General features: G+C 41.6%; 1 protein-coding gene across 2 annotated transcripts in view; it reads right to left on the bottom strand.

The window, feature by feature from the left end:
- Positions 1-22,143, bottom strand: part of GLCE (glucuronic acid epimerase) — a 35,759-nt gene extending 13,616 nt beyond the window's left edge. For both annotated transcript variants that reach the window (XM_010572131.1, XM_010572130.1), the window contains exon 1: positions 22,105-22,143. The gene's annotated coding sequence lies outside the window, so the exon portion shown is untranslated. The remainder of the gene's footprint in view (positions 1-22,104) is intronic.
- Positions 22,144-23,824: the final 1,681 nt, after the last annotated feature.

The following is a 23,824-nucleotide window of genomic DNA, read 5'->3' as shown; positions in this document are numbered from 1 at the left end:
AGCAGGATGAATGCAGACAGGAATACTGCTGCTGGCCACACACTTGCTTTTATTTTTAACCATTATGCCCGTTTCACCTGGGTGACACAGACACAAACTGCACTTTCAGATAACTATGCGATACAAGTTGCCTGTGGCAACTTCAGTGCTGTCATTTATTTTTTTTTTTTTTGCTCACAGTGCATGGATCAGCTTTTAATAAACCAGATCAATGATCCTCCAAGCAACAGAGATGACTCACATTTAACTCAAATTAAAAGCCCCAGAGGATGCATCATGTGCAGCAAGAGCCCAACTTCCATGGTTCTGCAACCGCCCTACTAGCATGAGCAAAGAGCACAAAAAGGGTTTTAAGCTGGTTAAAAATACTAGACGTCATCCTGAATAAATAACTGACTAAGGACTCAAGAAACCACATCACAAAGTACATTTCCCAAGAACACATTGGTTGGCATGAAGTTAAAAGTATTCGCATTTAAATTCTCTGCGTTTAAACAATAATCAAAAGTTGCCCACTGAGTCCCGGAGGTCTCCCAATAGTCTAACGCACTAGCTCTGTGTTTGCTCGCTAGGAAGAAAGACAGTATTTTTACTTAAGACCAGGGATTTCTGCTGAATAGTGATAAGCTACCTATTTACTTTGAAGTTTCTATGCCAGACTAAGCTATTTAGTACAGAGAAAAAAAAAAAACCCTGAACAGCGACTGCCAATCTGAGATACACTAAATTCAATATTTAAAGAAAAGATACACCATACAATTTAACAAAAGAAAGGAACAAGACTAGAACTTCAATATATACCCAGACCTAAAAGTTATACTCAGTTACACACAAACCTCAGATAGAATTTTCCCCCATTTCCTGTTTATTACACACACCAAAATGCTATTTAGGCTAGTCATTACAATGTTATATAATAGAAAAAACAAAGAACTCAAGAATTGTTTTCAGTAACTGTGGAAAATTCTTTCTGATAATTGTAATGACATCAAAATTTCAGATCCTTTGCCAAAGCTTACTTTTGTCTTAAAATGTGATATTTATGAATCATCTAACTTCCCAACAGCTCTGCGTTTCTCAAACATGTTTTACCTGCATCCTCAATCTGCTCGTGTTGGCTCCATCTGTGGATGATTAGACAGAAAGGATCTAAAATATAAAGTGAAGAAGCTGTACCCAGCAGCTTATCCTACAGTTTTCCAGTCCAATTAGCCTAATACAGTTGTACTGGTATCAACACATCTATTATTAAGCATCAGCCAAGTCTGTGGCTACATGATAGTTAACTCAAAAAGTCAAAGTACTTTTCTCTGGATACCGATGTTATCATTTCTTCTTAGAAACTGAGATATGCATCTAATTTCAGCATTGGGCGCATTCAGTGCTGGTATCTACGCAGCTACACAACTGGCAAGGTTTTCAAACAGGTTTAGCTGCTGCCTTGAGACACGCAGGGAGTGACTGCACCCCACCCTCACCCCGCTCCCCTGTGGGACAGACGTCTTCTCCTGCCCTCTGGACAGACATACATTTCTCTGCACGCAAGACAGTTAAAACAAGTCAGAGCAAACTATCTCCCCACACGAGAGCAGGATTTTAGTGACTCATGGGCCTTCGACTATCATGCGATCAGGAATGGTTTGTGATCTAAAATTAGAAAAAAACATCGTAAAACTGGAAAAAACTTGCACGCTTCGTTGCAGCGAAGTGGAGAAGTTGCTTCAAGACTTCACCAAGGCCCTGGATAACCTAGTCTAAGCCCTGCTTTCAACAGGAGGTGGGGCTAAATGATCTCCAGACGTCTCCTGCAACCTCGACTTTTCTATGCATCTGCACAACTTTAAGAAGGCATGTTGATGTAGTCAACAGAAAACACAGGATCTGTTTATGTTGGTCCTACACAACAAGCACTGGTCTTCTTTCTAAACTCCTGCATATGCTGCACACTTTGAAAAGCATTCATCAGCCTGTATTAAAAAAAAAAAAAAAAAAAATCGAGTATAGCTTAAAGAGTAATTGTAATCTAAACTAGATAGAAAAAAAATTGTTTTTCTAAGATGCTAGGAGGGTGTTCACTTGTCCTGCACTGCAAACGATGGCTTTATCCGTGTTTCTTTGCACAACTGCTCAGCCCGTATGCATTCAGACCAGCTGGCCAGTCCCGGCCACTGCAAAAGCTCTCAGACACCAAAGAGACTAAAGGTGCCTTTGTTTTGCTAGTAAGTCTAGTACAGAATATCACTACAAAACTTTGAAGATGAAGTTACTTGTATATCATACTTTTATGCCATATCAGGAAAACCAGTTAGTAGGGACTGCTGCTGTAATTATGAGCCCATTTATTGTACAGTCTAATAAATCTACTTGCTTTCCAGATGGATTAAGCTATTAAATCCCTCACTAATGGCACAAACAATAACTCCAAAATCTAGCTGCTGCTTATGGAGGCATTACACTGCCTCTTTCCAAGCTATCAAGTATTATATTGTTACTATGCAGATTAATGAAGCAAAAGATGAAACCATTTCATCAGTCTCCCTCATATTTAGGCTTTGAAAGCAATGCCTGAGCAAGTCTCAAGACAGCAGCATTAAGGGCTGTAACAAGACTCTGAGGAGGAGCCTTGCAATATTATTTCAGGGAGCTGGGCTCTCTCTTCAAGCAGGAAAGGAAAGCCAAGCCCACCGCACCGCTGCTTTTACAGCACCCCCAGTCCCTTTTTCCTTAGCGGTACTCTGGACGGCACTAGTTATGCCTGTGACTTGACTCTCGTGGATGCCACTGCTACCACATTCAGCTCAGATTGCTTTTCAGTTAGCTGTACCTTTCTAACAGCATATCGAAGCGCTGAGGAGACACCAGCTGGGAGGGGAAGCAGGGCGGCACACGCAGCCATCGTCTTGGGCTCCTGCAGCGATCGGGTGGGGGGCTGAGGAGCTCCCACCGAACAACCCCAGCGAGCCGGTTGAGGTTCAGCAGCTTTAAGCAGTAACTGAACTGTCGGTTCTGCTTTACAGCGATCCTGGGACCTACAGGCAAAAATAACTGCACCTGCCAACTGTATTTAACTTACAGGAGCTAGCACAAGTATGTGCTCCGATTGCACTGCCAGGCACAGGCATTAGAGCTGCTCATTTTTCTGCTCAGCAACACATTATTACCTTCTTAGAACAACGTAAAATGCATCATTCCAACTATTTGTCTTCATAAAGTAAAAATACAACAACAAACTGAACAGGGGAAGCCCCACACACCTTTTTCTTTACAGTGCTGTTTGGTGAGATATGATGAGTGGACTGTCAGGAAAGGTCTCGCTGTAGGTTAATCATTCAGAGCAAACAAAAAGCCATCTAAAACGACTGCAGGCAGCATTTGCTGCTTTGTGGACATAGACATATCATCTACTCCATCCCACCGTGCAGCCTGGCTGGCAAGAACAAGCAATTGGATCGTTTTGTTCCTCTGGATCATTAGTAACTTCCTCGTAACGAGGCATCTGATCACAGCCCCGAAGAAGAAAAAGCAGACTTCACACGAAGAAAGTGAGAGCGAGCACACGTCCTTCCTCACTCTGCCTGTCCCAAAACTCCCCACGAAGCATTCAAACTATTTGAATCCTCAGCTGCAATAACTACAAGTTATCTGAAAGGTTCAGAAGAGTGTAATTTGACCGATTACTTACATTAGTAAGCTACATATTTTTACTTAAGTGAAATACCGTGATTAACACCATTTTTAGCCTTAAAAACAGCCTCCACGGTATCTCTGTTACCAGCTTCTCCAGTCCTGCAGTCTCCATACAGGTCACATTTAATCATCAGTGGTGGCAACTATTACATTATCATGTCAGCTCCTATTTGTTACTGACTTATTAAAAAAGAGAAGCATTTTATACTGATGACAGAGAGCAGCAAAACTTTAAATGAAAATAAATCCCCACTCCCTCTCTGCTCTGGCAGCAGTTCTCTCGCATACGTGTGTGAAAATAGTAATTGTGAAAATGTGTTAATATATAAAGTACACATGGTTTTGGCAGCACTATCTCTAATGGACTGATATGCTGATTTATATCCTCAGACAATTTTGCTGATAGAAAGCCTGCAGTACCTGCCTGCTGGTTAAATCAGTATAACCTTTATCTTAAAGGTGGGAAGGTATTTTACATTTAAGCTGCAGTCATGGAATAGCCAAATCATAACGAAAAGGAAGATAACACATTTAAACAGTAACATAGCACACGCTTTCTAAGTAGATGGATAATGTTCAGTCAGGTATTGAACGGAGTGCATGGATGTCCCACTGTATGTGCCATGGGGGACAGAGGGGACAGGAGCGCCCAGCTGAAGCCCCTGCCACCCCAGCCACACGGCTGTCTGGAAACACTTACTCAGATCTCAGCTTTCTGCTGGAGGCCAGCATCTAAGGCCAAATTCCTTTAATGCAGGGACTGATCCAGTACAGCGGCAGTAATTTAAATTTTGATCATGCCACTGGAGAGAGGATAAACCACATAACTCATGGTCTATTTAGCCCTAAAAAGTCAGAACATATCTACTTTGGAAATCCGTTTCTACAGCTCAACGTTATGCACGTACATCTTTAAGGCTGCTAAGGCAAAAAAAAAAGCAGAATTTCCCCCTCCAGTTTCCCTTTTCATGGCATGGTGAACAGATATCAAACCTACACACCTGGAGTAAAATTTTGGAAGGTCTTTGAGAGAAAGAGACCTGCTTTTCAAACCACAGACACAGGATTTCCAACCTAATTCTAGGCTGGATTTGGGAATCATAAAAAAAAAAAAAAAAGAGACAGCGTTTAAGCTGTGCAGACCACAACAACGCAGGACAAAGCATCTAGCATCACGAGGTTATGTATCTTAGCATATCTGTGGCTTATAGCAACAGAAGAACTTAAATAATAGCATCAACCCTGTGCTTAGCAAAGCAGGTTTAACAAAACAAAAAAGCCATGTCTCCTTTTACCCAGCCTGCTATCATCACCTGCTTCAGGACAAGTTTTGCGTGTCACACACAGCTACCCCAATCCAGGTGCGAGAAATCATCTGCATCTCTTGTTTACCTGTCTCTGTTGCAAACATACATTAGATGAACTAAAATGCAAAGCCTGAAGCTCGGTTTCCCTCGTTTTTTTTAAAAGAGAGGGCAACATCAAAAGCACCCCTCTCCGCCAGACCCGAGGAACTGCCTGGCTGCTGGCGCAGAGCATCACTTCTGCTGATTTCACAAGCAGATGTATTTTCCCTGGAAATTAATGGAAAGCAAACACACAGCCTAGGATCAAAATGAGATTTTTCACTATCACTTTACATTTTACTGGCTTATCAGAAATGCTTGAAAGTTGTCTCATGCAGTTACGTACACATTAGCAACTATGTTCTGCAACTAAATTCTTTCACCAAATGATGTGACACCATCACCCAGGCACAACACTGAGCCAGCTTGTAGCTGAGCTGACTCCTTTGCTTTCCTAATGTATTGGGAAATAATGGCTGTAAGTATCGAGCAGCCAAAGCAGCACGAGTTTCCTTCATTCTGAAAAAAAAGAGTTTATCTGTTTTGCTCTCAGCATATGCACTGGGAGACCTTTTACACGAACAGAAGAGGAAAATCTTTTACCCCGGTGCCAACAGAGGCAGCACAGCTCAGTGACCCCGACTGTGTAAGACCTGTTGACACTTTCTTGCCGCCCAGAAAGCCCAAAGTTCACTTTGTGCTTTTCATTTCCTCCCTACCAGGTTCCCTCTAGGAGCTTCCACTAAAAAATCCCGATTTAGAACATCATAGTGTTCTTCCTGCCATCAAGCAGCCTGATAGGCAACGCACATTTTGGTGGGAAAGACGGAGCGGTGTTTTCTTTCCCGACAGGGTTTCACGGACATTAATGGAGCGGACAGAGATGCAGGCACTTCTGCTGCCAACTCATTACAACGCCTACAAGAATTCAATACAAAGTGTGCTCCAAATTACAACTCGGACAGCTGGCAAGTATTTGGCGTGCCTGCTCGCATGCAGCCTTCAAATAAAAATAGAAGAACCCTTCTAGTCTGAACACTGCCACCATTTAAAAAGAGTGGGCACGGGACTTTGGAGAGTACGCACACCTCGCCCTAAAAATTACACGGTTCCTATCAAGCAGTTGAACTTTGAAGACATGGTCCAACAGCTTCACAAGACCATGTTTTTGTTTGGCTATTGCTAGTGAGCTTCATGTAATTTCTGCAGTTAATCGTGACTTATCTTCCAGTAAGTGATAGATACACAGATTCTGCAAATGACAGCGCTGCAAGCGCCAGTGTCACAGCAGTAAAGGCATTAGCAGTTCCCTCATGCACTGCTTCTAAGTGCTCCCCTGAAAGCTCAAATCTCTGGGAAGCCCAAAACCCCACAGTTTTGGTTCACCGATGTTTACAGTTTATTATTGGCATAAACCATCCACAACTGTACTCTTACATACATACTCTGAAGGTACAGTTTCATTGGCTTTTTCTTTCACTATGCAAAAAGCAGAGGTTAAGGAAGTAATGCTGCTTATAGCAGAGAAATAAATAAAATCTGTTTTAAGTTAGAGGAAATGGCTAAAAATGCCTCATTTTTTTTGCTTAGCAAACCCTGGCGCTCTGTACAGATGGTTCTCCAGGAAAGAGTTACGTATGGTAGTTACTCAATCACAGAATTAAAGGTTTCAGTGAAATTTTGCTGCTTCACCAACTAAGTATTTCTAAAGAGAATGACATGGACAATAACAAGCAATGCCACTTAAAAACTTTAATAGAGAGACTTGCCAGGAAATTTTGAAGCTTTGATTATAATTGCTTTCATGGGTATTTTCTCATAGTGTTCACTTAGGAAAAAAAACACTGAAATACTTTTCCTCAAAGTACCTCATATCATATATTAGTAGTGCCTGAACCTCAATATCGATAAACATGAGCTAAGCAGCAACATAAAGCATAAAGTTTTCCATAGGTGCTGGTTTGAACAACAAAGAAAGAGCAGAGACCTCAGCGACAGCCACCTCTGGGGTTTGCAGCCTGGCTTAGACACAGCCTGGCTGCGTAAACCAAAGCGGACAGGCACCAGGAGCGTCCGTCCCACTGATGCTGAAATAAAGCAGTACCTGTGCATGGCCCCACTTCGAACTATCGCTTTCTAACAATCAGTACACAAAAATATACGCACCAGGTAACGGTGTCCAAGCTGTAGATAATGGGGAACAGGGTCAAGGCAGAAGAGCAAATGCCCAGCGGCGGGGTCTCCAATCCACAAGACATCTATTTCTGGGGAGAGGTGCTGCCTTTCCTTCTCCTAATCCTTCAAATCAAGCTCAGTCTGGCACTTCATTCTCCAAATAACAGTCTGTCCCAGCAGAGTTTATGTTTAGACTCTGGCATTAACCCTGGCAAATGTGTTTGGAAACCTTCTGTTTCTAGATTTTTTCCATATTCAGCACGCCAGAGATTACTCAGAGGCAGCAGCGCTGGGTACTGGGGAGACCAAGATAACGTACAAATCCTGTTTTTATTGAAGTTCACCACAAAGGCTGAGCTAGCTTTTACGTAAGGCACAACAGTAACTTTAATTCTGTTTTTTAGAATACAGCCCATGAATCCATATAGGCATGTAATAAGGTATAAGATAGAGATATCCTTTTAATTTACCTTTTTTATCCTACTTTTCAGCTCCTTAGAAGAGCTGATGAAAAAGGAGGGCAGAACAAAATTAGAAGTGATATAAAAGCATGCTGAAAGCTACTTGATAGCAAACTGCTTTGGCTGTGAATTATTTTGTATAGCTATGACAGTGAATTATTTATTTTTAAGTACAGGAGGCGATTACTATTAAACATTCAATAGACAAAAAAAAAATTACCAGTGAAAGGAAAGGTCAGGACGACTGCTGAGAAGAGAAAAAAGGTTTTCAGAGAAGACTCCCCTCTTCAGGAAGAGACGCAGGTCGGTAAAGTGCAAAGAACTATTGCACGGGGAGAGATGAAATATTTTTGTCCATGGCTCCTGTGTTCCGCTGATTTCTAAGATTCTTTAGTTTTTTGCTTCCAACAAAACTGGGATGCATATCTACAGTAATTATAGACTGGTATGTCCAACACACAACCTAACACAGGCTTGGCAGGATTTGTAGCTTTAAAATTCTAGCCAACAAACTATAATTTGATCAGTCAAAACAGCTCTTCTTTGTAAGAAACATAAATGCAAAATCTTCAGAGTTCTTATTCAGGGGGACCAGAGCCACAATGCAGGATGAGAGATCAAATGCAGGGACCTGGCTGTGGGATACCCCACATGCCTGTCTGTTCTCCAGCTCTATTCGGGAAGGCCACGTCTAAGTTTAAATAGTTTTGCCAGTTGGAGCAAACAACGGATTTCATTCTTAAAGACAGCAGGAAATACCAGACATTAAAATTCTACTGTAGTGCCAGATTCTTCGTTTTTGTGACTTTTTTACGCCTATTCCTGCTTGAAAAATGAATTCACATTTTACAAGCATTCTACCCCAATATTTTAAGCATCAGGGTCTCAGTTCTTCTAATATTTGTAGGCAGCATTTCATCCATGATTTAAACCTACACTTTTTAAACCAAACACAAACAAGCCTACAAGGCAACTCCACCCCACCAGGAACAAGTCCCAGTGGTGTGTGTTGTTTGATGAAGAGCTGCAACACCGAGTTGCATCAGACTAGATGAACAAGCAGCATTTTCACAGGCAAGGCAAGGACGGATGCTGTGCACGAGCGGCTGCTCCAGCAGGAGGGTGCGGAAGGGCCCAGGGAAGCACCCGCTCCTGGAGATCACCAGCTACCAGGGGAGCACCAGCTAAAGCATCAAGGGCACAGAGCAGTGCCTGCGGGACTTCCCTGTTTCTGTTCAATGTTTTTCATTAACAGGGATTATTGTCCCCATCGTCCAGTACATCTGCCAAAGCTAGGAAAGCATTGCAAGTACAGTGGAAAATAGGATGCTTAATAAACTAAGAAAGTCACCTGGAAAAGAAAAACTTCAACAAATGCAAGTTATTCAGACAGGACTAACCAAATGCACAATGAGAAGGCAGAAGTTGTCCCACTAAACAGGATGGCTTTGGGGTTTGGAGTTTTGTTTGTTTGTTTTTTTAAAAATACTTAGAGGTTATACTGCATTGCAAATTAAACTCCAGCAGGGTGTCGTGACAAAAATCACCACAGGATGGGTATACACATGGAAAAGGCTTACAACAACCCTTCTGCTCTGCTCAGCATTTCTGGAGATGCAGCCGGAACCCTGACCTGCTGTGAGTACCACTCCAGGACACGGACGATTCAGAGAGCAGCAACAGGGACAGACCCACACCACTGTTTTGTGAAGGCGCGTTCCCAGTGGCCTCTTCAAGGCCTAGTATCATCCATTCCGCATCTCTACTGACACGCTCTCCGCTCCAGTGCTTGGATATCAAAACCAGTTGTTACAATCAAAGTTGTTTATTTGGTTGGCTTTTTATGGAATATTTATGTCATTTCCTGGAGCAGTTGATTTAATTTCATCCCAGTCTAATGGGACTTCAGCAAGTTTAAGTGGTTTGTCCTTAGGAGAGGCAGCCTTACAGAAGTGTGTCCACGCATCCCCTACAGAAACTCCTTTTTTCATGTCATTTGCTAGTGAAGAGGTAATAATTGTATTGAAATAAGAAAAAAAAAAAAAATTCACTGTGCTTTACAACATTTAGAAACATTTAATGGAGGATAGATGTTACAACAATGGCTCTATTCAGTTTGTCTAACAGCTTAGAGTGGAAGCTTGTAAAGTATCTTTTTGCACTGTGGCAAAAAAAGCTCTGCGTACATTCTGGTGGCTACATCTTTCCAGTTTGTGCTTTAGAATTTAGGTTAACTCACATTTAACCTAACAAAAAAGCCGTAACGATCGATTAAACTCTCAAACTCTCTTTCAAAGCAAGTTTCCCTTTCCTAGCTCAATCTCAAGATACAGTAATTCAATCCTGAAAAAAGAAAAGAGCCTCAGCCTTTCAAGAAAAAAAGAAGGGGGGAGGGGGGGGGAGTTCATCTGGATATCTTGGAACATAAAAAAAGGAAGCGAGCAAGCAGCTCTCAAAGTGTCAAATATTTTCTACTGGTGTGTCTCTGGACATCAAGCCTCTTCTGACTTGCCCTGCTAGCGAACAGATGCCACCACAAACCTATTTCTCCCTTTTGTGGGAGCACAATAGAGAGTCTGCTTATGCTCCCTCCCGCCACCTCCTCGGGATCAGGAGCAGGACCACTCCACTTCTGCTGGGATGAGGCGGGTTTTGATTTTGCTCTCCCAAGCGGCTGCTCTCGGGGGGTCCTGGAGACCGTCGCAAAGAGGGGACGGATGGTTTCTTCTCGGTGCAGAGAGCAGTGCCGCCCGGCAGCGTGCCGACAGCCCTCCTGGGGGTTCCCTGGGAGGAGGCCGTGTGCCCTCCCACGCACCGGACCTCCGGACCTCCATCCCGCGGAGGGAGATGGAGGCACAGCTGCACTGAATTGCTTCTCACAGGCTAGAAGAAGTAGATGAAATGACTCCAAACTCCTCAGATTCACAATAGATTCAGAAGATGAGGCTTGCGTAATTTCCATTTGGATAGAAAAGGCTTTTGATAAAGCTCATGTGCAGGAGGCAGCTCTTTGCCTACATGCAAAATCCTCAGTTCGCTATGAAAGATGAGTAGCTTCCCAATTAAATTTGCACAGTCCCTCCCATCACACCCTCTCTCTCTATGCAGCAACTGTAACGAGTGCTAGACCAGTTAAGTCACAGCAATAAAAAGAGTTCTTAAACCCCAGAAATCACAAACTTACAAAAATATCCCGACTATGCACAACCGTTCTTCCTTATGAAACTCTGTTCTCCATTAGCCTTTGTAACAAAGACTCCTCCCCACTTCCACCTCAATAATTAGGGGATTGAAGAGGTCTTGACTGCAGTTTCATATATTCAGGAAAGAAAAGAATTTGTAAAGAGACAATGCTCAGCTCCAAATGCAGATTTACAGTCAATCCAGAGGCAGTCTCTAACGATCTTCTTTGGCTCCACTTCTCGAGATAGATTTTAGCTGTTCTTCCTGTTGCAATACACCAAGTTATAATGTTACAACAGGATACTCCCTATTCTTTAAGAAGTGGCACTCAAATTTCTTCAACCTCTAAATGCTGAGCAACCCACAGAATTCTATTCTGCAGCCCAACCTTAACTGCTCTTGACAACATAATCTTTCTGCTTTTCTTCTTGGGATCAGTCGCATGCAAAAACCCCTCGAGTCAACTGTAGCATCTAGCAGTATCATTAAACAAAAAACACGGACAACAGATACTTCATGTGTTTCAAGGGAAATAACTGGCAGTGGAATAACCTCGATCCTAACAAGCACAGACTGATTTTGGTCTGCGGCTTCACGATGCTTTCTATTTCCTCTCCAGGCTCTTAGTTTGATTGGATTAACTTTAGCTACGGGCCCTCCAGCAATAGTCCCAGTTGAATTTTCACATTAAAAAAATGTGGGATGGGGCTTTTAGAGCTGCAATTCAGCTGGGATTGCAGGGTTTAATACCTTCAGTGCTACCAGGTCAGACTAAACATCATGCAGCCATCAAGTAAAGACTCTTGTGCTCAAGGATACTGTGATGCCCCTACAGCAACAATTTCGTCTTTAAACTATTTCAGCATACAAGCAGCTGCTGTCAATAAATTCTCCTAACTAACTCTCCTCCCTAAATGCTTCTGAACATCCCAGATTAGCTGAGCTCATGACATGGCTGCACATAATGCCTTTGGATTACATTTGCGCCCGTCCAAACCCTTGCACCTACCACACTACTATCACCCAGCACACACATGTCACCGCAGGATTGGTAACCTGGCACTGAATCTCCTCTGCTTTTTAAAATGTCACAAATTATAAAAAGGTGAGTAGTGGGGGGAGAAAACTACTGCCTCCTTCAGCCAAAAATACCATTTCACTGGGAGCAGGATCACACTCAGCAATGCCCTTTTCCCCAGAGCAAGCAGGCAGTTTGTTTTAAGAACCGCCACGTTACAGACCAAACCCTCAAGGAAATCACCACATATTTTTTAATCTTTGACTCTTCAGCTCCATTTATGGTAGACTTTTTATTGGCTTGCAACTTGCCATGCAAGTTAATCAAAACGCTGTGGGATACTGGTGGAGAGATGGTTACAGGAACAGACCAATTTTACCACCACAGACTGCAGATGTGCACACCTTCAGCCAAGCATCTTTGCTTCCTGACTTTTCTCTGCACCACCTCCCAACCCCAAAATTTTCTTCTTCTATTCTCTTCTTGCATCTTATTTAACCTACAGGAGTTTTGCTACAGACTTCAGGAAGAACACAATTTCACTTCTGCATTGCAAATTTTTACCGCGTACCTGTACGACAGTCACTGCCTGAAGCCTGCAAGCAATTCCCCTGTCCCAGCAGCGAATGGAGGTGTCGGCGGCTGTACCCACATAACCAGTATTCCTGCTGAAACCCAGGCAGGCACTGGCCCAGAGCTGCTGCAGACAAAGTCCTCCTAGCTCCCAGTCAGCAGGGCAGATGAGTTAATTAGACCTCGATACTCACACCGAATACTTTGAGTAGCCCCATGTAAATCACTAAAGATGCATTCAATATCCTCGGAAGACGGGGACATTTTCACAGAAGCTACACAGTGTAAATCCTCAGAATCCCAAGATTTACCTACTACTTCTTATAGAATTCCATTTATGAAAAAACAGCTATTAACATGAAACAATCAGGATAAAGGCAGTTCTCTTATTTAGTTGTTTTCCTGAAAAAAAGAGGCCACAATTCCCTCCGTCTCCCCCAGCGCTTCATGTAAAAGAGAATGATTTGCGATAGATGTGTGGTCTTTGATCACTACTCTGAGACTGAATCTAATGGACCGTAACCTACCAACCTCTCCTGCGTCAATAAATAATGTATGAATATGTATTCATACAAACACACACGTATAATGTATTAGGACAGCAAGTCAGAACCAGCAGGAAAATATTCTCTTCTTTTTAAAAATAGGTTAAATCGTCACCACTTTATGCATCTGCTCCTGTTGCTAAAAGAACTCAGTTTTGTAGTTTACCTGCTTTTTCCAATGCAACTTCTGCTCTGCAGAAGTAGGAGTTGATTTTTCTATTTTAAATAAACTGCTGTGAAACATCAACAAGCCCAATGCCTCCTCTCCCCCACAAAGGCAGGCAGCATTGCTACCACAAGCTTAATAGCAAGGAAGATTTCAAAGTAAGAAGGAACAAACAGGAAGGATGCAATCAAGTTAGCTATTCTGGGGAGAAGCAAAGCAAACTTCAAGAAGCTTTATGAACAGTCCAAAATTTAAGTAAGTTTAATATAATTGAGAATTCCTTCATTATAAAGTATCTCCAAAACAATCTGCATATGCAAAAATTCTATTTGCAAGCAAGAAAACCCAAGCCAACCCAAACCCCTTTCACAATCATTCTGAAGATTAAACCAATTCCAAGGACTCTCCTGTGCTTAACTCCAGATCAGCATCCTCAACCTTCCAAGGGTGACTTGTAGCCAATGAGGTGTCTATGACTAAACTGATGGGGTTTTTTTTCTTCCAAACCCACACATTTTCAAATGACAGAAAGTGCTGTCTTAAGATACTGGGGCAAAAACTTAAAACCCAGGCAGAGGATATTCTCCACAGTAAAGACACAAGTTACAGATACTTAAACTGAACAGAAAATACTGACACAGGAAGGTTCCCAAGCAACCCAGTTATACAACGAGCACTGACCCTCTCTCTCATCTCCACACTGTCTATTCTAAACCATGAAACATGCAACTCATTAACAGAGGAAGCAGGGAAGAAGAAGAGATGAGTCAATTAAATATTACCTCCTAATCTGAAATATTTTTCTTTAGATTTCCTAGAAAACCTTTTATTGTTAAAGCAAGAAAGAACTCATTTTGCAGCATCAGTTCCTGAAGTGCTCATCTAAATACAAATTGCACTATTTTCACATTATTTTAAATATCTGGTTTTGCTGCACAGATTTCAGAAAAAAGATAGTATTTCCAGTTTTAAACTGGCAGTAGAACGTTTTAATATCTTAGTTCAACCCTCTGATGATAGTGGTTTATGTTAACTCCTGCTGATTCACAGCAAGCAATGAGCACTCTTCACTACATCCCAGAACAGCAAAAATTAGAGATGCTCAGGTCACTAGAAGATACTCTAGCTTCACCAGAAGATACTAGAATAGCTTTGCCTCTTTGGAGGAAGAGCTTTTACCAAAATGAAAATATCTTTACCAAAAATACAAGAAAATATAAACTACTTAACATCAGCTAAATATATTCAGAATGAAGCCTCCAGCACTCAATAAACTAAAGGAAATCTCCACTTGATGAAAATTCACTCAACAAGTTGCCTTTTAGACTTTATGAAAGTCCTCATAGTTCAGACACTCAGCTCAGTTCCACAAATAGGACAGCACGAGCTGACCTCAAATCTTACTCTCCACTGAACACAGAGAGGAAAACTTCAATACTTGAAAAGACAGACCACAGTGAAAGTCAGCGCGCGCAGCACCAGTTTATCCTGGTTCCCTGCTCGCCAACTTGCAAGATGATGAACACAAGAAATGCAGAGTTGAAAGAGGAAGGAGAACAACCATGGAGGGAGGAGAGCTTTATCAATCTATTTATATACAAACATAACGATTGCTTTATAGACAAGTTATGTCTATCCTACAATGAGGTCATTAATCTAATGAAAATATATCAAGAAAAATATGTTGAGACTGACAATGATACTATACCTCATCATTAATCCTGATCATATAACCTTGCTACAGGCAAAAGAGCTATTAAGATGAAGACACTTAAATCACTCTACAGATGGAACTCATCACAGCACTGTAAAAATGGTTTATTAGCAATACAGTTCAAAGCATTATCTGAAATTTTATAACATGTTATTTAGTATGTATTTAATATTTGTTGTGGCTTTATTGTTGCATCTTAGTTAAAAGTTTGTACTATTAATGATAGGTCTGCCACTGACAAATGTAGCACTGCAAGCATAATCTACTCACAAGTGGGTTCTTTGTGGGGAGTTTGTCTTTTGAGCCACTGGCAATGGCATTGCCAAAAAAATCTGCAAGCATGCAAAGATCCAGTTAGCAATTAAGCATTAACAATAGTTTCGCTGATTATACTGTTTATGCTGAACACATTCAGCAATATGCTCTGCAGCAAGAAACTGCATATACAGACAGGATGAAGTGATTCATAGCATTTCTGTGCTAGCAGCTTTACTGAAAATTTAAATAAAAAGAATTTTCAAAGTAAACATTTTAAGCAGAAACGTAAGCATTTAGTATTCTATGCATATATAAGCATTTCTATTTTATGCCTTACAAGCATTTCTGTTCTACGCATTATAAGCATTTCTATTCTACCCATTATAAGCATTGACTAATAATGCAAAAAGAGTGGTTTTGACTTATTTCCTAACGTCACTGCTAATTTTCAGAAATGATGGTGCCTGGAAGACACCAAGTAAAGACACGAAAAGCTAAAACTACTGGTTACTTCTGCCCTTTGCATTGCGGACACCATGAGCTGCCAGGCATGACACAAAGCAGGTGGGTTCCTGATACTTCAGAAGAGAAGACATCGATGCAGTCTTCCCACTACGTCGTACAGCCAGAGGCAGACAGGGCTGTGAGCTGCCGTGCCATCACTCCGCCACAGAAAGACACATGGATTGATATAAAATTTGTTAACTGCAACCATCAAGATGTGTAAGTAGACTACCTCCATTAACGTAAGTTACTGCAGACCAACGAGTTTGATCCAAAAGCATTTCCATTTTAGCTGGAGCTAGCACTGCGTTACAGGAAACGCACTTGTAAGGCTTAATGTTGTTAGATGGATGCGAAGACAAAGTATTTGCTTGTGAGCAAGATGTACAAAATGCCATTAGCGAAACTGCCAGAGAGAATGCTAATGCCATATTCATCTCAAAGAAATTGTCGGTGGCTGTACCTTCCTATTCAAGTGGTTGCTAGCTCTTGAGAGTCACTTGCAGAAGACAGGGAAAACCCAATTACAGAAAATAGCAATATCTTTGTCAAAAAACAGCAAGCAATTAAATCTCCCCTACACATGGAAACATGTATTAAAGCTAATTATTGTACATCGGTCAATGTAATTGCAACTCAAATGCAACATGGTCCACGTAATTAGTTGGCACTAATGGAATCCTCATAATGCATCAGATCACTCAGAGTCGAGAATATTTCCTCACAGTACCAGGAAGTCATGCTACTCCTCTTGTTGAATTTAAGGAGCACTTTGCCAAAGAGAAGATGGATGGATATCCGACACCACTCCCCTCCCTTCCCCGATATCAGTATCTGGGGTTATGGAGGTCCTCACACCTAAAGGAATGTGCCCAGTTGATGGAAGGTCCCCCACACTCCAGCTGCAGCCTGTGAATGCCCCAGCCCAGAACAAGCTGTTTGGGCTCACCATTGAGCTGCCCGGGACCCGCTGCTAGAGGCTGCAGCAAGAGCTACTCTCAACAAGTTGGATTTGGGCAGATCAGGTTATCAGCTTTGATAGCCTCGTTAACAGAATCATAGAACGGTTTGGGTTGGGAGGGACCTTAAAGATCATGTGGTTCCAACCCCCCTGCCATGGGCAGGGACACCTTCCACTAGGCCAAGTTGCTCAAAGCCCCATCCAACCTGGCCTTGAACACTTCCAGGGATGGGGCAGCCACAACCTCTCTAGGAAACCTGTTCCAGTGCCCCACCAGCCTCAGAGTAAAGAACTTCTTCCTCACATCTCATCTAGATCGACCCTCTTTCAGTTTAAAACCATTACCCCTCATCCTATCACTACAGGCCCTTGTATAAAGTCCTTCTTGGGCTTTCTTGTAGGTGCCCTTTGGGTACTGGAAGGCTGCTATAAGGTCTCCCCGGAGTCTTCTCCTCTCCAGGCTGAACGAGCCCAACTCTTTCAGCCTGCCTTCACAGGAGAGGTGCTCCAGCCCTCTGATCATCTTCGTGGCCCTCCTCTGGACTCACTCCAACAGGTCCACATCCCCATGTCCTTCTTACACATGACCAAAAAAATATTGTTTTCCCTTTTGCTATTCTTGTTAGCTCAGCTTCCTTTTGTTCCATTAGATATAACCCGTGCCATCAAGAAACTGCTTACACAACTCCAAGATACTCTCAGAGAGGGCATGGCAACATTGCCCAGCCTTCAGCTGGCTACTGGGCCAGTTTCACGTCGATTTATACCGCATGGCGATGCTCAGAGACCCTCTGCCAAAGAGGGAACAGCAGGAAGATAAAGGAAGATTTGCAGCTGCAGCAAGTGCGGGAGCTCCTCCCGTCAGGACACCCAGAGCATTATTCACTCCTCAGGCAATGAGAACTCAGTGGCAGAATTTAACACCTGCACCTGGTACCTACTAAAGCACGAGATAAACCACATGCTTATGAAAGACCACACTTTACAAAGCCCAAAATGTTGGGCAGAAAACAAACACTATTTTGTTTCAAGTTTCACAGAATTAGTAATTAGTGTGAGTTAATAATTAAGTGATTTTACCCCTTCTGCCAGGTGTATTTCTCCAAGAAGAAAAAAAATAGTTTCACCTTCTGTGAAGGACATGGTTGAAAGATCAGTTTTTGACTGCAATGGCAGATCTTTTTCCAATGACAGAGGACTAATACTAGGCTGGGTGCAGCACGTACCTGTGCCCAACTGGGTAAATAAAGGCCAGCATGCAGCTGGTACCATCTCGTGACCATCAGATGTCTACTACCCTACAAGCCAAGTCTGCAAGCAAACAGCACAAGAGAGATTTTATAGGAGAAATGCTGAATTTACTAGCAAAAATTCTTTGTGGGGCAAGTTTTTCCCACAACAAATGGCCACCACTCTCCTTTGTAAAGGCTGACTATTTGCAGGCTCCAACAGCTGTGAGTCAGTTAAACATTTTGTCTGGGTTTGTTTTAGTTGCGGATACCTGCCCAGTTCCTCAGTGGTTTTGAGCTTGTAATCCAACATCATCATTTATCCATCAGTGATACACTCTGGCCTAATAAATGAGTAGTTTAATGCACATTTAGTGACTTATTTCAAGCAGGTACAAATTAACCAAACCACCTTTTTGCCATCTGCTTGGAGAAATGAATTCCCACATTAGGGTAATAAAATATGGTGATGTGACATTTCCACAGTAGCTACAGAAAGGCACGCTTGAGCACAGCCCGCGAAACACAGCCCATCTCACATCCGCAGGGAAGTGACACAAAATACACCGAGCTTGTGGAAATTTCCAAACAGAAGCTGGTTCTTTCAGGGAAAAAAAACCAACAACCAAAACCCCACCCTGCTGGGGAAGTGGCTCTGGATGTGCCAATCTAGACTCCACCACGATCATAAAATACGGAGGAGGAAGGAAAGGCTTACGCATCTGTTTCCAGCAAGGGAACTAGGTCACTCGAGAAGCAATTAACAGGCTCGCTGCAAAGATCGCCTTCCACCCAGCCATGGTGCATCAGATCCCTGAAGCGCCTGATGAACTGCGAGGTGCCGCACAGAACCACCCGCGCCAGGACGGGCACAGGACTGAAACACCCCCTTCTTTGAACAGAGTTCAGAACAGCCTTCTGAAATGAGTTTTTCTGATGCTGCTAGTTAAAAGTTAGCCAAAGTCTTAATTAACACAAAGCAGAAATATAAAACAAAAAGTTTAAAGCTCCTCTGCAGTCTAACAGCCACCTGCGTTTTACCAGGGGACTGATGGAGCTGATCTTAAACTTTAGCAGGTGTGCTATAGATGCACAGACCCAGTTACTTAAATATATGATAGATCAAACAACCTAGAAAGACTTCATCCTAATTATTACAGCTGAACAGTTACCGCTGAAGCACAAGTAGAATAAGAAACCATCACAGAATTATTACAGAAAAAGCTAATTTAACAACGAGCTCTGGAAACATTAATTGAGGCCATCAACAAGGATGAGAAGACTTCACAGAAGGGCAGCCTACCTCCAAAAATAAGCTAGAATGACCTTGCTGCTTTGGAAAGGCAATATTGACCTGGAGATGTTACATGAAAGACAGACTGATGTAGAAGTCGAAGACACAACCTGATAACCATGGCTGTATTTACCACGAGGGTGCAGCCAGCGAGTTGCCCCTGCCTGTAGCAACCTGGCGCCTCTAGTAGCACGTGAGACAAAGGAATACACAGGCAAAACATTCTGCTTTCACCAATATTGTAAAAATTTCTTTAAGAAGTTGTACCCCACACCCCCCATTGCCAGGAACAGAGTATTCTCCTGAAGTTTCTGTTCAACAGCTGTTCAATATTCAAGCATAAAAATAAAATTAATACTAACTTATTTTCTTCCGGATGCTACAAGGCTCCCTTTTTCATCTAGAAATTCAATGCATTCACTCTTTATTCTCTTTCAAGCCCACTGACAGCCTATAAATTTTTACTTTATATTGCAGGGCATCCAGAGGCTCCAGCCAGGGTCAAGGCAACACGCTAGAATGGAGACACTGGCTCCAAAAAGCTTCTCAGTCCTGGTCTATCAAAGTACCTTTCTAGCAGATGCTAAAATGCTCCCTGTCTGTATAAACTAAACTGTTCAGTCTATGTCAATAGCTTCTCTGCTGCTGTTCCCCATGGCAGATTAATTATCAGTCTACCCAGATCTTCTCCTTCACCATATTAACTGATGCAATGTCATTTAAAACATATTAAATACAGCAACATACCAAACTTGAAAACTTGCATAATTCATGAAGGGGGAGGGGAAAAAAAAAAAAAAAAGCCTACACGCAGCTACAAAATTTTGCAAACATCATTCTTTCATCTACTACCCTCCCCTGTATTTTTTTTAAACCAATACTGAACTTGGGCGCAATTAATATCCAATATAGTTCTAACAGCAGCAAAATGATTTTTAGCATCTCCTTCAAACCACTGTTTCATACCATCCATCACTTACAGGAAAATACGATCAAGACAGGAGGCTATGAATAACTCCGCTTTTTCTCCAGGATTCAATCTAGACTGCTTCTAAATATGTATAATGCCTAGACTACATTAACACATTAAAGCTTTGTAGATTGCCATCAGTGCTTCTGCAGCTTAATTTCATCTGTCCCTCACAATTCAGATCTTCAACTACTTTCATCCTAAAGAAAAAAAAAAATATCACTCCACTTTAAAAACTCATGATGCTCACATAAGCAGATTGCTAAGCATGTTTAAGAGGATATATATTTAAAATCTGGCAGCAAAACTTTATTCCCCTACTAAACAGGAGTATTCTCTCAGATTCTATTGCCTTGATGTTAATAAAAAGCATATTCTACGATCAGTTAAGCTTGAAAAAGTCTGGGAAGGATGATGAGTTTGACAAGTCAAACAATTCAGGAGTAGACTTGCAGAATATAGCAAGTGATAGAAGAGTGAACACTTTAAGCAACTGATAAAAAAAAAATCCACCACAAGGGATTCAATGTGCTTGTTTTTCACTCCAGCTGCACAAAGGATAGAAAAGCACAGTGCAGTAACACAAAATGGATGCTTTTTTGCAACCACCACCTTAATTTCCAAACAAGTTTCTCTGTCCAGTTAAAAATTCATTTCCTACTTCTAACTGAAGATTTTAATTGCTAACACAGATGCTCTTTTCTGCTCATTCAATATGAGAGAATTTAAAACATTCTGTGCCCGAGACAGTCCTGCTGCACAAAGTAATTGGAAATGACAGATCACATACACCAGTGCAGGCTTGACGTTTGTACATCGAGTTCTGAAATAAACCTCAGCAGATTCACAGGAGTACTCACTCCAAGCTGAATGAATTCAGCAGCAGAAGCCTGAAAAATAAAAAACTTACCAATTTCAGATTAAGCACACAAGAGCAGCGTGTGTTAATTACTGGGCAGAAGTTTCACGTTTTCTTTAATCGTTTTGAAATGCTTTGAATCACTTGTCTGGTATAGCAGCTCTGAAAGAGCTTTTATCTTCCAGCTGTAGCACGAGAGGCACGCTGAAAACCCCAGACAAGGTTTTCTACCTTCCAGTTTTGGCATCTCTCCTTTTGAATTAGGTTTCCTAAAGTTGTGCACAGTGAGATATACCGTAACTAGCAGAGAAGCGATTTAAGTAAAAAAATAATCACTAAATTTAACAAGAGGAGAAACTTCACTTGGAAATTAGAGTCATGGAAAGCCGAGCTTCAGTTTAATACGTGTATTTTGTATAGTATCCCAAAGCCCCTATGCAAGTACAACAGGTTAGAAATCCTGCCTCTTCTGTGCTACTGAGCTCATGCTTACAGCATGGATAATTATATACAACTTACAAAAGAAGGTAATTAACACACTTCTCACATAAAAACAAACAGCTAGGCTAATAGCTTGCAGACCTGTTCTCACACACCACCTTACCGGGAATAATTCACCATTGATACTTACAAGCGCTCACACTGGAGTAATTTATGGATACCATGGTAACATAACTACAGCTCACCAAGTCTCACCTTTCATGAAATTCATGCAACTACTACCTCTCCAAAGTGAGATTTTTTCACCACCTCCACCCTATTTCCACTCCCCGCATCCTTCAGAAGTTACCAAGCTTACTTACCATCCAAACAGGGAAAATAAAAACCTCTGAAAATTAGGTTTTAGGCATGACAGCCCTTCAGCTGTACAACAAAAACAACCAGCTCATCTCCGCCCGAGCACCACAAGCAAGCTGGTCGAGTCCCCACGCTAAGCAGCCTGCTTCCCTTCCTCTGCGCAGGCTGAACCTGGTTATTGCCAGGACACCTCCTGTAAACACACAGCCATATGCCTTCTGCAGCTGCAAGTTATTAAATTGGATGAACGTTAACCATTTAGGCATCGACAGCAGGCTACACATTTTAAACACCTTACAGAAACTCCAGCCCAATACAGACATTTATTAAGCAGGGAGCAGGGAGAATCTGCTCCTTTCTTACCTTAAGCAAAGGGAGGTCTCTGAATTCTAATGCATCTCAGATTTTTCAACTTCAAAAATATATCAGTTGGTGATTTAACACGATTTCCCTCTCCGACTTCCTACAGGGGAGATGTGGAGAGAGAAAAAAAAAAAGGAAAAATTTAAGTACTTAAGGATCTGCAACAGCCATCAGAGTTGAATTTTTTCCCCTCTATCTGTAAAAATCCTCTTATTCAGTCCTGTCTGCTCTTAAGACAGCACTGCTGATGAATTTCAAGGCTCAGCTCTTGACATGCAGAATCACTGAAGGATCAAGAGCATAAATGTCACTTCCTCTAGGCAGCACATCAACTGCAAAGGAGCCTAATCTGCTCTCCCCACCACAATCCTACCCAACTGAAGAGTAAATCCTGACATCTGCCTCATGCAGAGCTTTCATTAAATGTTTCTGAAGAATTCCAATTTAAAGCCCCTATCTAAAGGATCCCAGTTTTAGCTAAACCATTATGTAGTTTGACTTGAGAAACTGCACAAGTAGAAGAATATAAACTGAAAAGCTAATAAAACAGAAGTCAAAGACTAACCTTGAAACAAATTACAGCTGGCTACATCTGAGCAGTAACAGAGGCTCTGGAATTATTAAATGAGCTTCAGAAGAGATTTAACTAACCAAATTCCACTGCAGTGCTTTATTTATGGTATGTGTGCCGGTCCCAAAATATCTGCTAAGGTTTTTCCATCTCCTTTATTGCTTCTGCATATTTCCTCATCAAATCCAACAGGCACAAACCCTATGGAGGCTGGAAGATATTTTTTTTTTTGACAGTATTTCATAATGCAGTGGCCTAAAGTTCCTTGAAATAGAAATTAGATGTCATGAACACAACATCTTAAATACATGGTATATGTGGATTAAACAGAAATCAGGACACTAGCATCAACTTGAAACACCATATAATTAACTCCTAAAATGGCATTTTAATAGTCTCTGCCCTTCCTCAACTGGGCAATAGCGTGTATAATTACTCTCTTATTAGCTCTCTGCATCCTTCCCTTGCACTCCCAATTTAAAATTAAACAAAAACTCTTTTGTTGGAGTTTGCCTTGAAGAAGTCTTGTTTTAAAAGGATTACCCGCCGCTGAAAGCAAACTGGATTCTATAAAAGGAGGCTTATTCATGCACTTGAACTCTATTTCTTTAGGTATCTAAGACACACCTGGATCTTTTAAAAATCTATTTGAATTTTCTTACCGGATTAGCTCCATAAAGTAAATTTTATCACCCATTAAAATTTATGCCAACGCAACTTGAGCCTGCACAGTATTTCTTCCTATAATCCTCTTGCTGGAGGCTCAATTTAATAAACAAAGGCAGCTCTAATAATTCAAATCTTACTTTCAACGATGTGATGTGCCTGTCAGAAGCTTTCTACAACATAGTCAGTACATTTCTTCAGTCTCTCTCCAAGACTTTGCATACATTTAAGCCTGCGTCTTGCCTTTTGAATGCTGATAACTACTGTGTTTCTTTTCTCTCCTTTAAAGGATTAAACGCAACCACGCAGACATTTTTATTAGTGCATCATGCACCATTAAATTGTCAGCTTGTCTTCCATGATTCTCTTTTAAAAAAAAAAAAACAAACCAACCACAAACAAACAAAAACATGGCCTTGAAAATATCTTTACAACAAAATACTCATTTTCTTGGCACTTACTTATAAACTGAAGCAAACAAAG

Source organism: Haliaeetus leucocephalus, unplaced genomic scaffold (genome assembly GCF_000737465.1).
Source record: "Haliaeetus leucocephalus isolate CR32 unplaced genomic scaffold, Haliaeetus_leucocephalus-4.0 Scaffold339, whole genome shotgun sequence".
NCBI lineage: Eukaryota > Metazoa > Chordata > Aves > Accipitriformes > Accipitridae > Haliaeetus > Haliaeetus leucocephalus.
This window is presented reverse-complemented; position numbering and strand designations above follow the sequence as displayed.